Consider the following 13,621-nt stretch of genomic DNA (forward strand, 5'->3'; position numbering starts at 1 on the left):
ACACGTGCAGGCGAATATGCAGAGGACATGTATGGTCTTGAGCAGCTCGTCCATGAGCCAACCCGTGGTCGCAACACCTTGGACCTCGTGATGTCAGATTTACCAGGCAGAATCGTCACGCCTCTGCATCCACCCCTTGGCAAATCCGATCATGCAGTGATAGTTGCACATTTTGATGTGGCACCAACCCCAGACCGTCCGACCAAGCGCACAGTATGGCGGTACCAGCAAGCCGACTGGCCCCGCCTACGCGCCTTCCTGCGCGACTCCGACTGGTCCTTCCTTGCTACTGATGACGTTGACACCTCATGTGACAAACTCACCAGGAAAGTCACAGAGGCAATGAAACGATTCATACCATCCAAAGTATTGAAGCAGCGAGCCAGCAACCCAATCTGGTGGTCTCCTGAATGCCAAGCATGTGTTGACAGAAAACAACAGGCGTGGAGGCGCCATCGGGCGTCCCCAGATGATGCTGCACTTCTTTCAATCTTCAAGGAGGCAGCAACTGCCGCAGTCGCCACTCTGCATCGAGTAAAGATGGCCCACATTGCGACAGTAAGGCGCAAGATCAGCGCTGGAGGTCTCTCCAGCCGAGAGTGGTGGACTACGATCAAACGTGCTGGTGGCCATAGCAGCCGTTCCTCGGAGATCCCTACCTTGACCCAGGCCAACAGTGTCGAAGTCAGGCAGAGCGCAGCGAAAGCTGAGGCTTTTGGAAAGTTCTTCTCGTCAAAGTGCAGTTTGGGTACGGATGACTTGCAGGCAGACGCGCTCCCACCAGTTCGTCGCCGCTCAGATGCGCAGCTCCACACAGTGCACTTCCGACCTTGTGCGGTCGAGCGCGAGCTCAGGAAGGTCTCCGCTGCAAAAGCCACAGGACCAGATGGCCTGCCTGGCCGAGTCTTGCAGGAGTGCAGCAAGGAACTTTCAGTCCCTGTGTCGAAACTGTTCGCCAAGTCATTTCGGGCAGGACGCCAGCCTACCCTATGGAAGACTGCCATGGTTGTACCCGTCCACAAGAAGAAATCGAAATCTGATGTGAGCAACTACAGACCTATCTCACTCCTCCCCATCTTGTCCAAGGTGATGGAGGCTATCGTCAACCGTGCCCTCAGGAAATTCCTTGAGTCAAACAATATCCTCTCCCAGAGCCAGTATGGGTTCCGCAGCAGACTTGGCACCCAGGATATCCTCACCCTATTGAATTCGCAGTGGGGCAGGGTGGCAGCAAGCGGTGGTGCAGTAAGGGTGATGGCAGGGGATGTGGCTGGTGCGTTTGACCGTGTCTCGCACACCGGAGTGCTCCACAAGGCAGAGTGCTATGGCGTAGCTGGTCACCTGCTTGGCTGGCTCCGCGACTACTTGAGCAACCGGAACCTAACCGCAGCTGTTGGTGGGGAGCTATCTCAGCCCTATCCGGTGAGAGCTGGCGTCCCCCAGGGCAGCATCCTGGGACCGACACTGTTCATCCTGTACACAAATGACGCCGAGGACCATCTCCCTCCTGGAATGGACCTCGCAGCATTTGCCGATGACACTACGCTCTTCAACTTCATCACCTCAAGAGTGTCCATACCTGGCAGCTCTGCTATCACGCAACAGGGTGTGGATGCACTGTCTCGCTGGGGCGTGGAGTTGAAGATCAAGTTTGAGCCCTCCAAGACCGCAGCCATGACAATCGCACATCATCGCCAGCCTTGGCAGCTCCCGGGAACCACTTTCGACGCTACGCCAGTCAGCGAGGCAGGCCACTTGAAGCTCCTGGGCGTCACCTTTGACTCCCAGCTGACATATGCGCAGCACATCCGCACGATCCGCTCCAGAGAACAGCAACGCCTAGGCTTCCTGCGGAAGGCCTCTGCTATCCTAGAGCCCCCTGGCCGACTCCGAGCCTACAATGGGTTTGTCCGACCTGTGCTGGAGTACTGTCCCCTGGTCTGGCTTGGTGAGTCACCCTCACACTTGGCCAAGCTAGACCAGATCCAGCGACGAGCCATCCACATCATCGGATCGGGCTCCTGGCTCCCTAGTCTATCTCTGCGGCGGACAGTGGCCTCGCTTGCATACTTGTACAAGCTATTCTGCCTAGATGCGGACAGCCCGCTAAAGAAGATCCTCCCCCCTGGTGCCCAACGTCGACCTCAGGACATACAGCCCACCCGCGTGTCTGCTCAGCCTACGCACCCACACCAGCTATCGACTAACCTGCCAGCACGCACCCGAAACAGCTGTCTCCGCGCATTTCCTGCCAGCGCTGTGCAGACATGGAATGCTCTGCCCCAAAGCATACTGCTGAGACCCCCACACCTGGAGGGCCTGCAAGCCTTTAAGTGCCGTGTCCATCGTCACCTCCAGCTGCGGCACTGGAGCTGGGCGACTGAGAGCCTCTAGCAGACCTCCCACACCCACCTCAGCCGTAGTGCACACACCGCGTCTGAGACAGTGTCTTTATTGAAGTTTTTTCGCTAGCTTATGTACTCTCCCTCGCTCTATGTTGCGGCACAGTAGCTCCCTTGTTCATGTAATAGCTGGCCTACTGTAACAATTATGACTTTACTGACCAAATAGCTGAGGCTAGTAGTAAGTGCGGGGCAGGTTCTGGTGCACTTTTTGACCTTTGACCTTTGGGCCAAATAAGGCACACTGTGTCGGTCGTGCTTGGTCTGGCCCCGCCCCGGGACCCCCCCAGAGTTTGACCTTTGACCCCTGGCATGCCATAAATGTGCCATAAAGGTTCTTTTCCGTGGCGAACGTGCACTTGTGCACGTTCGGTGCATTCGCACCGGGGAGTAGTAAAATACGTACTATTCCCTGATTCGCACATCATAGATGTGCATTGCATGCAGCGAATGACATATTGCGCATGCGCGCATACGCACGCGGAGCATGTGACCTTCAGTGGCCCTGCGGAAAAGACGCAGTGCAACACAAGGTGTACTAGTACATGTGTCATTATACTACTCCCTGATTCGCACTTCGTAGATGTGCAGCAAACAAGTACACGTGCCATGCACTCGTTTTATTCGCACATCGTAGATGTGCACTGATTGACAAGTTGCCCTGCAGAGCATGCCTAATCGGCTTTTCGATCGGTTATGAGAATGTTCAAATTCGGCCATATTATGAGCCCCAAGATCAGAATTCGGCTCAACATAGTACTTGAAGTCACCGTTCCCATTACGTCATGTACATTTACATACACCCTGTAGAAGCACTGAAGCATCGGTTTTTGGCGAATTCAACATGCGAATTTTTGAACATTCGGCGAAAAGATGGGTAATTTCTTCAAAACCACTGTTTTCGGCGAATTTTTCGCCCGGCCGATTAGGGAAATGCCTACTGTCCATACAGGTACATTAGATGCATATTTCTATTTTGATCGGAATTCAGTTAGAATCAACCGGCTACGCCCGGAGTATCATGCATCAAAACAATTATTGAAGGGGTGTCACAGTGAAGCAGTGTTGCTACGCACCACAAATCCCCTCTGCCCTGTACCGAATTTATACTGGAGAATCCAGAGTGGCCAGCAAAGAGTCACAACCCGCGGGTATCCAGTCACACTAAGGCATGTCCACCATTCCCCACATATTCACTGTTACAAAACACAATACTGTTTACTATAATACACTTTTATTTAAATTGACTTGGATGAGTCTGTAGAAGAGAACACAATGCACGCACACGCACGCATGCGCGGACACACACACGCACACACGCACATACACATCTAGGTTATAGTGCTATACACGTATCTAGGGTTTAGGAAGCACGAGAATATGTCGAAGCACCCACGCATACCCCTTCATGCAGTGTACTTCAGTAGCCCAACACATTACGACTGCTCAGGACCATCACAAAACACATTACGGCCGCTCAGGACCATCACAAAACACTACACACTGTTACTACACTGCATACACAGTTACTACACTACGCCTGTTACAAGTACTTACAAATAATTTTGAAAACAAATGGCACATCCCGAAGACGGCAGCTAGCTCCAGACCTTCATACATACATCATCATCATCTGTAAAACCAAGCATGAGCGCACACAAACACTATTAGTGTCACGAATACGGAAGCAGGGTAAGACAAGAGGATACGAAACAAGTAAGTACCGCTATAACGAGGGGGATAAGTATACATGTAGACAGAGCAGTGCTTACTTACAGGGTCCGGATACGCTCCATGGCGTCCCGGTAGTCGGACTGCAACAGCAGCCCGACTTGACGGCCCTCCCAGTAACGGGTTCGATGGGCCGCACCCGCCAGGTGTGCGGCCACGGCCTGGCCTCCCACCAGCCTTTCTCCACTGTAAAAACGAAAGAAACCGCAGAAAGCACAGTGTCATAGAGCTCTTTTGTTGGGGGAGAGAGCTAGGAGCACTGCACACTTACCATTTGTCACAATATATTATAAGAAAGAGGCGGCGCTTGACGCACCGCCTCAGGTGCTGAAACAGGGGTATAACTCCTGTCAGTTCCACACCGCAGTGACATGTGAAAGCCATACTGTAAATGTAATGATACTGAAGTGAAGGTGTGAACCGCAAAGCAAGGCCTTTACCTTCTTCCTGTCGAATTCGCTCTCCAGCTGCATAACGACATCATCCGCTAAAATCCAATCATACCAAGTAATGCAAAGGTCATCAGTTGACCTTTTGGACTTTTCAACTCTTATCCAAAACCACCAAGAGGAAAAAAACCCAGGATAATAATAATAATCTTTATTTCAGGATTACCCAAAGGCTAACGCCTATCTGGGGATGAAGAAGACGTCAGTTGTAGAAGCGTTTGTGGAGGAGTTGTTACATTATTCTCAGTAAATAGATATGGCTGATACATTCGGTGTAGACGTGGACGACCGGTCGTGGTCTCTCACCACGGGTCCTTTACTAATAGAAAGGCGGACGTCAATAAGAACTGTTGTGGACTTGGCAGATCAAAAACGCGCAGCAAGAAATTTGGCACGTCGATGGTAGACTCCATCGGGAGGACGGACCAGCTCTTGTTGATAGTAGGGGAGTGTCCGCCTGGTGCTATGGAGGTCGCCTTCATCGCGTTAATGAACCTGCTTGGATAGGACGGGGTAGCATCGAGTACTACCTCAACGGCGTCTAGAGCCGGCGGTCCTGCAGTCAGTTATTGTGACGCCACATACTGTATTCTACGGTGGTATCACCACGGAATGCTCCACAGGGAGAATGCGCCAGCGGTGATACGCAGGGAAGGTAACAATCGTGTGCGGGAGTGGTACCGATACAACCTTCGGCATAGGGAAGATGGACCTGCTTTCATCTCTCAGGAGGAGGAGGGTATCTATCAGTGGTACCTCAACGGGGTGTATTACGGTGACCACCACCAAGACCAGGCAATACACCCCATGGAGCTGCAGTACACCAATGTAGTACCTACTAAGGTAGACTCGTCAGCAATAAGTCATGAGTCCATTTGTGTGATTTGTCAGGATACCCTGGACCGTCCTCTATCCAAGTTGGAGTGCGGTCATGAATTTCACTTCCACTGTATGAAGCAGTGGATCAGTTCTACCCCCAGCCCTACTTGCCTAACCTGCCGCTACTCCATGACTGCTGAGGACTTGGTTGAGTTCTTGTAGTAATACATGACACAGCTGCATGTAGGCGACTACGAATGACCAGTCATGTGCTACAGCTGGACACGGACACGCCACCCTAAGTAGCCATGAGCGGCTATTTGGACAAGGACAACAAAGCACCTCGTGGGCGGCCAAGGTTGACACTAGCCACAAGTCTGGTCGCTCAGTTGAATAAGCTGGGTGTGCCCATGAAGACCATGGAAGACCTTTCCAGGTGCCGACAACATGCAGAGGACAAGACAGACTGGAAGAAACTGTGCAGCTCGACACTCGAGGACAAATCAGTATCAGCATCTACTACACCTTGCTGATGATGCTCACAAGACAGAAGTGGGAAAAACACTGAATTTCTTTATTTAGTGCTCAACTACGCGAAATGTGTTATTATTATTATACATGTTCAACTGTACTCCGTCTGGCTGACTGCCATTCTCTACCACACATTACCGGACACTGTTGTGGTTGTCGTCGTTATCGTCGTCGTTGTTGATGTTGTAGTCGGTTGTTGTCGTCGTTATCGTCGTCGTTGTTGATGTTGTTATTGGTTGTTGCTGTCGGTTGTTGCCGGTTGTTGTTGGTTGTTGTTGGTTGTTGTTGGTTGTTGTTGATGTTGTTGTCGGTTGTTGTCGTCGTTATCGTCGTCGTTGTTGATGCTGTTATTGGTTGTTGCTGTCGGTTGTTGGTTGTTATTGTTGATTGTTGTCGGTTGTTGTTGGCTGTTGGATGTTGTTGTCGGTTGTTGTTGGTTGTTGCTGGTTCTTGTTGGTTGTTGTTGGTTCTTGTTGGGCGTTGTTGGTTGTTGTCGGTTGTTGTCAGGTGTTGTTGGTTGTTGTTGTTGGTTGTTGTTGTCGGTTGTTGGGTGTTGTTGTCGGTTGTTGGGTGTTGTTGTCGGTTGTTGGGTGTTGTTGTTGGTTGGTGTTGGTTGGTGTTGGTTGTTGTTGGTTGTTGTCGGTTGTTGTCCGTTGTTGTTGGTTGTTGTTGGTTGTTGTTGGCTGTTGTTGGTTGTTGTTGTTTGTTGTTGTCGGTTGTTGGTTGTTGTTGTTTGTTGTTGTTGGTTGTAGTTGGTTGTTGTCAGTTGTAGTTGGTTGTTGGATGTTGTTGTTGGTTGTTGTCGGTTGTTGTCAGTTGTTGTTGGTTTTTGTTGGTTGTTGTTGGCTGTTGTTGGTTGTTGTTGGTTGTTGTTGGTTGTTGTTGTTTGTTGTTGTCGGTTGTTGGTTGTTGTTGTTTGTTGTTGTTGGTTGTAGTTGGTTGTTGTCAGTTGTTGTTGGTTGTTGGATGTATCTGTCGGTTGTTGTCGGTTGTTGTCGGTTGTACCTGATAATTGCCCTGGATAGGATTGGTCATATAAAGTAGATATCATGCTGGATATATTGTCATAATGAGGATGTTGGTGAGGAGTGAAGATGGATTCTGAATTTAAGATCTTACCTGCTTATGTACGTGAAAGGAGACTTCATGAGAAGGATGAAGAAGAAGAAGAAGAAGAAGAAGGAGAAGAAGAAGAAGAAGAAGAGCAATACGGGGAGGAAAAACAGTGTCAACATCTTGATCATGTTTTACATGAAGGAAGATACGTGTGTTCTTCGTGTGGACTTGTCATGGCGGTGATTTACTTCCCCGAAGATGATGTGCATAGGAGATGTAGTTTGATGAAGAAGCCTTACGCGGTACATGAGCGGTTAAGCGGTGTGGATCGTCATCTTTTGCATTTTCTTTCGAAAACTGAACTCTTATCCGATCAGCTTTGCGTACACACTCTTCGGGAGCAGATACTTGCGATGAAAAAATCCTGTTTGTACAAGAGTATAAACTATGCTATAGCATTATCCTGCATAGTATACGATACGAATGTGGATGTACTACGTAAACTGCGTTCCTACTTACCTCGTAGCAATGTATCATGGTTGAGGTTCAGTCGAATCATGAAACCTCTTCCTCAGCATTTTCCACTCCTATATGTACTGCGTCTCATGGAGTCGACCGGGATGGTGTCTTCTTCTCAACTGTCCACGTTGCGTACGAATTTGCTGATTTTATCTCCATCTGATACATCTCTTATGGTATCATTGATTGATGCCTATTGTTGGGAAACCTATTCACTTGATCACGTGATTCAGAACTTGCACACGTTTGACTCTGATCTTATTTCCATACTGTATCAGTTCACTAAAGTGGCGGTATCATGTAAGGAATCTTTAAGATGAGATATGATTTTGGTGGGCATGCCGCTGATTGGACAAAATACTTTTGGCGGGTTTGATGCTGGTTGGTCAAATGTTTTTGGTGGGCTCAATGCTGAGTGGTCAAATGTTTTTGGTGGGCTTGATGGTGATTGGTTGACCTAGCTGACACATATTTTATCACTTCAACCCGCCTCCGTCTCTGCCTTGTATAAATACGGGTGGTTGTCCTGTAGTCGAGTCATTCGTTCATCGAATACAGTGCTGATGAGTTGTTCTCCCTTCGCTTCCTGGAAGATGGATAACCTATACGAGCGGCGGGTGAGGAAGAATTCCGCTCTTCCTGCTGACCCTCCTCAAGTTGTGCTCTCTTCGAAGGCAGTACCGGCTAAGCGTCGCTATGTGTCACCTGCTCCTACCAAGCTCCACAAAGAGATTGTGGTAGATGGGTTTCAGGAGGACATGCAACTGTCCTACAAGTCATCAGGTAGATCCTTCTACAAGCCTGGTTATAAGATGTACTTCCCTTCAGGAGCTCTACCAGCCTGTGGTAGTACGGCAACAGCTCGCAAAGATGCTCAAGGACAGGTTTACATCGAACCAAGAGTCCATAACCCCCCAGAGTGTGCAACTCCAGGTTGGGGTCTGGCGCAACGAAATCCAAACATTGCGTCATCCGGTCCCCGGGCAAGCATGGGCGGATGGGGCCATGTGCATATCTGGTACATCCGGCGGGGGTTCCAAGTGGAAGCAAGCCACGGAAGTGTCACGTAAAACGTTTGCTCCACGGGCTATGCAGTGTCAGCAGAACGGCTTTGATTTCACAGTCACAGAATTTTTTTATTTGAAGAGAGTTTCTCTGCTCGTTGTCTGAAAAGCTTGTATTGGGAGAGTTCGTGACTCCGGGATAGCAAGAATAGGCATGGATATAGATTTACAAGATTTGATGGAAATAGCTCTTGGCACGGCATGAAGACCCGATCGATTTCGAAGTAGATGTGCTTCAACCTGCTCCTCAGTCCCATTTTGGTACAATTTCCAACACTCGACAATCGAGAGAAGAAAATGAGGAGCCCAGATCGAGCAAAAACTGACGAATATCGTCCACAGAGACACTGCACTCCGGCGACAATGGGGAGCGCTTTGCTTTAGGTTCAACAGTGGCCATTGTTCTTCTCTTATCGGAGAGACACTCAAAAGAGAAAACTGTTCGACAACTCTAAAATAATTCTTTGTGTACTTGAGCCTTTCAGTTTCAGGCGTGTTACGTGGCCGTGGATTCGTAAAGAAAGACCCCAAATTGGGCAAACGGGCGAAGTAGGTCCGGGCCAAACTTCCCATTTCGTCATAGCTACTCACTACATGACGTATGAAGTTTGGATTTCGTTGCGGCACTGATTTGTGCTGAGAAGGATCACGAGTTGCACACTCTGGGGGGTTATGGACTCTTGATCGAACTGAATGAGTCCACTGAGTTCATCATTACGAACTTGATCAAGACTTGTCCATCGCTCCGTGACACTCTCCGAAGAGGACGTGTGGAGAAGATCAAGACCAACTTCTACCCATCACGTTCGTCCTACGGTCAATGTCGGGTGTACATCAACGGTGAAAGCAAGCTAGTCCCGACCAGCTGGTTCGAACTGGATGTGGAACAAGATGTTTTCATCTACCCCGGGGCAGTCTCCCTCGACATTGACGAGCAAGCGTTGAAGGTACGTCTTGCTGTTGCTCCAATCGTCTGCATCAACGTGGACCCCAGATGTTTTCATCGTTCTCTGGACGCACACATGACACTTTCTACCACGGAACTGAAACAGCTAACTGAGAGCTTCATATCATTATGCAGTGTCGCCGTCCAACATGACGATCAGCTGGTAGAGACCTTCCAATAAGTCTTTAATGAACTGCATTCTTTATCAGACAGTTGATCATTCATTCTTATCCTATCCTATTTGACTGTATACTACTTCCTGCTGCAATATATCATTATAGTCAAAACTTCTAGAAAACAAGTATGGGTGGTGTTGTGTCGAGTAATACACCCACGGAAGAGTGCTGCCTTGCCTCTTCTGATTCTAGCATCCCCACTGATACTAGTAGGGTATGGGTTGCAGGATGTGAAAAGAATGGAGTTGGAAAAGATGAGCCAGGGTGATTTCATGTGCGCACCATCAAGGAATGCGTCAATCATGACAAGGTTCCATCGTGAATGTGAAGACTTCGAGACTCGTCATGCCTTTGACATGGACCATTTATTCGTTCCAGATTCACCGTTGTTTCACGAGTCTGCTAAAAAAGTTGCTATCTGCTAAAAAAAGTTGCAATGAAAAAAAATAAAAAATAAAAAAAAATAAAAAAAATAAAAAAAATGAAAAAATCCAAGCGCGTTTTGTACGGTCATACCTCAAAAAGAAGAAGATTAAGTTCCAGTATGAAGCTACCAAGTCCGATTTGAACAAGGTGGCGGGGCTCGAGTCTCTCAAGTGCCGGTGGCAATTCATGTTATTATTATTTTTATTTATTTTACTAGGGTGTTTCCCACAGACCATGTGTTTGGTTACGCTGCACAAGCAGCGCATTACTTTATCCCTTCCACTAATTGTTATCGGCCAATCAGCATACTCTCACCACCTCACATCCAATCAGCAGACCCCACGTCACACTAACGTTACACAAACATGTCTCATATATGCGAAAAAATGGTACTGGATCATAGCAACATCCTCCTGGGTAATGAACAAAATAACCATTAAAACACAACAACCGACAACAACCGACCACAACCAACAACAACCAAAAACAGCCAACAACAGCCAACAACAACCAACAACAACCGACAACAACCGACAACAACCGACAACAACCGACAACAACATCCAACAACCAACAACAACTGACAACAACCAACTACAACCAACAACAACAACAAACAACAACAACAACCAACAACCGCCAACAACAAACAACAACAACCAACAACAACCAACAACAACCAACAACAGCCAACAACAACCAACAACAACCAACAACAACCGACAACAACCGACAACAACATCCAACAACCAAAAACAACCAACAACAGCCAACAACAACCAACAACAACCGACAACAACCGACAACAACCGACAACAACCGACAGATACATCCAACAACCAACAACAACTGACAACAACCAACTACAACCAACAACAACAAACAACAACAACCAACAACCGACAACAACAAACAACAACAACCAACAACAACCAACAACAACCAACAACAGCCAACAACAACCAACAAAAACCAACAACAACTGACAACAACCGACAACAACCAACAACAACATCCAACAACCAACTACAACTGACAACAACCAACTACAACCAACAACAACAAACAACAACAACCAACAACCGACAACAACAAACAACAACAACCAACAACAGCCAACAACAACCAACAACAACCAACAACAACGGACAACAACCGACAACAACCAACAACAACCAACACCAACCAACACCAACCAACAACAACACCCAACAACCGACAACAACACCCAACAACCGACAACAACACCCAACAACCGACAACAACCGACAACAACAACCAACAACAACCAACAACACCTGACAACAACCGACAACAACCAACAACGCCCAACAAGAACCAACAACAACCAACAAGAACCAGCAACAACCAACAACATCCGACAACAACATCCAACAGCCAACAACAACCGACAACAATCAACAATAACAACCAACAACCGACAGCAACAACCAATAACAGCATCAACAACAACGACGATAACGACGACAACAACCGACAACAACATCAACAACAACCAACAACAACCAACAACAACCAACAACAACCGGCAACAACCGACAGCAACAACCAATAACAACATCAACAACGACGACGATAACGACGACAACAACCGACTACAACATCAACAACGACGACGATAACGACGACAACCACAACAGTGTCCGGTAATGTGTGGTAGAGAATGGCAGTCAGCCAGACGGAGTACAGTTGAACATGTATAATAATAATAACACATTTCGCGTAGTTGAGCACTAAATAAAGAAATTCAGTGTTTTTCCCACTTCTGTCTTGTGAGCATCATCAGCAAGGTGTAGTAGATGCTGATACTGATTTGTCCTCGAGTGTCGAGCTGCACAGTTTCTTCCAGTCTGTCTTGTCCTCTGCATGTTGTCGGCACCTGGAAAGGTCTTCCATGGTCTTCATGGGCACACCCAGCTTATTCAACTGAGCGACCAGACTTGTGGCTAGTGTCAACCTTGGCCGCCCACGAGGTGCTTTGTTGTCCTTGTCCAAATAGCCGCTCATGGCTACTTAGGGTGGCGTGTCCGTGTCCAGCTGTAGCACATGACTGGTCATTCGTAGTCGCCTACATGCAGCTGTGTCATGTATTACTACAAGAACTCAACCAAGTCCTCAGCAGTCATGGAGTAGCGGCAGGTTAGGCAAGTAGGGCTGGGGGTAGAACTGATCCACTGCTTCATACAGTGGAAGTGAAATTCATGACCGCACTCCAACTTGGATAGAGGACGGTCCAGGGTATCCTGACAAATCACACAAATGGACTCATGACTTATTGCTGACGAGTCTACCTTAGTAGGTACTACATTGGTGTACTGCAGCTCCATGGGGTGTATTGCCTGGTCTTGGTGGTGGTCACCGTAATACACCCCGTTGAGGTACCACTGATAGATACCCTCCTCCTCCTGAGAGATGAAAGCAGGTCCATCTTCCCTATGCCGAAGGTTGTATCGGTACCACTCCCGTACACGATTGTTACCTTCCCTGCGTATCACCGCTGGCGCATTCTCCCTGTGGAGCATTCCGTGGTGATACCACCGTAGAATACAGTATGTGGCGTCACAATAACTGACTGCAGGACCGCCGGCTCTAGACGCCGTTGAGGTAGTACTCGATGCTACCCCGTCCTATCCAAGCAGGTTCATTAACGCGATGAAGGCGACCTCCATAGCACCAGGCGGACACTCCCCTACTATCAACAAGAGCTGGTCCGTCCTCCCGATGGAGTCTACCATCGACGTGCCAAATTTCTTGCTGCGCGTTTTTGATCTGCCAAGTCCACAACAGTTCTTATTGACGTCCGCCTTTCTATTAGTAAAGGACCCGTGGTGAGAGACCACGACCGGTCGTCCACGTCTACACCGAATGTATCAGCCATATCTATTTACTGAGAATAATGTAACAACTCCTCCACAAACGCTTCTACAACTGACGTCTTCTTCATCCCCAGATAGGCGTTAGCCTTTGGGTAATCCTGAAATAAAGATTATTATTATTATCCTGGGTTTTTTTCCTCTTGGTGGTTTTGGATAAGAGTTGAAAAGTCCAAAAGGTCAACTGATGACCTTTGCATTACTTGGTATGATTGGATTTTAGCGGATGATGTCGTTATGCAGCTGGAGAGCGAATTCGACAGGAAGAAGGTAAAGGCCTTGCTTTGCGGTTCACACCTTCACTTCAGTATCATTACATTTACAGTATGGCTTTCACATGTCACTGCGGTGTGGAACTGACAGGAGTTATACCCCTGTTTCAGCACCTGAGGCGGTGCGTCAAGCGCCGCCTCTTTCTTATAATATATTGTGACAAATGGTAAGTGTGCAGTGCTCCTAGCTCTCTCCCCCAACAAAAGAGCTCTATGACACTGTGCTTTCTGCGGTTTCTTTCGTTTTTACAGTGGAGAAAGGCTGGTGGGAGGCCAGGCCGTGGCCGCACACCTGGCGGGTGCGGCCCATCGAACCCGTTACTGGGAGGGCCGTCA

The 13,621-nt window shown here is 48.3% G+C and overlaps 1 long non-coding RNA gene across 1 annotated transcript; it reads right to left on the minus strand.

Annotated features, from left to right (window-relative positions):
* Positions 1–3,633: 3,633 nt before the first annotated feature.
* LOC135820936 (uncharacterized) lies at positions 3,634–4,235 on the minus strand. Its single transcript, XR_010554220.1, has 3 exons — positions 4,179–4,235; positions 3,960–4,035; positions 3,634–3,660 (listed from the first exon to the last, which is right to left on the minus strand). It is a non-coding gene; the product is annotated as an uncharacterized LOC135820936 (long non-coding RNA).
* Between the last annotated feature and the right edge of the window lie 9,386 nt (positions 4,236–13,621).

The sequence above is a fragment of the Sycon ciliatum genome, chromosome 7, assembly GCF_964019385.1.
Source record: "Sycon ciliatum chromosome 7, ocSycCili1.1, whole genome shotgun sequence".
NCBI lineage: Eukaryota > Metazoa > Porifera > Calcarea > Leucosolenida > Sycettidae > Sycon > Sycon ciliatum.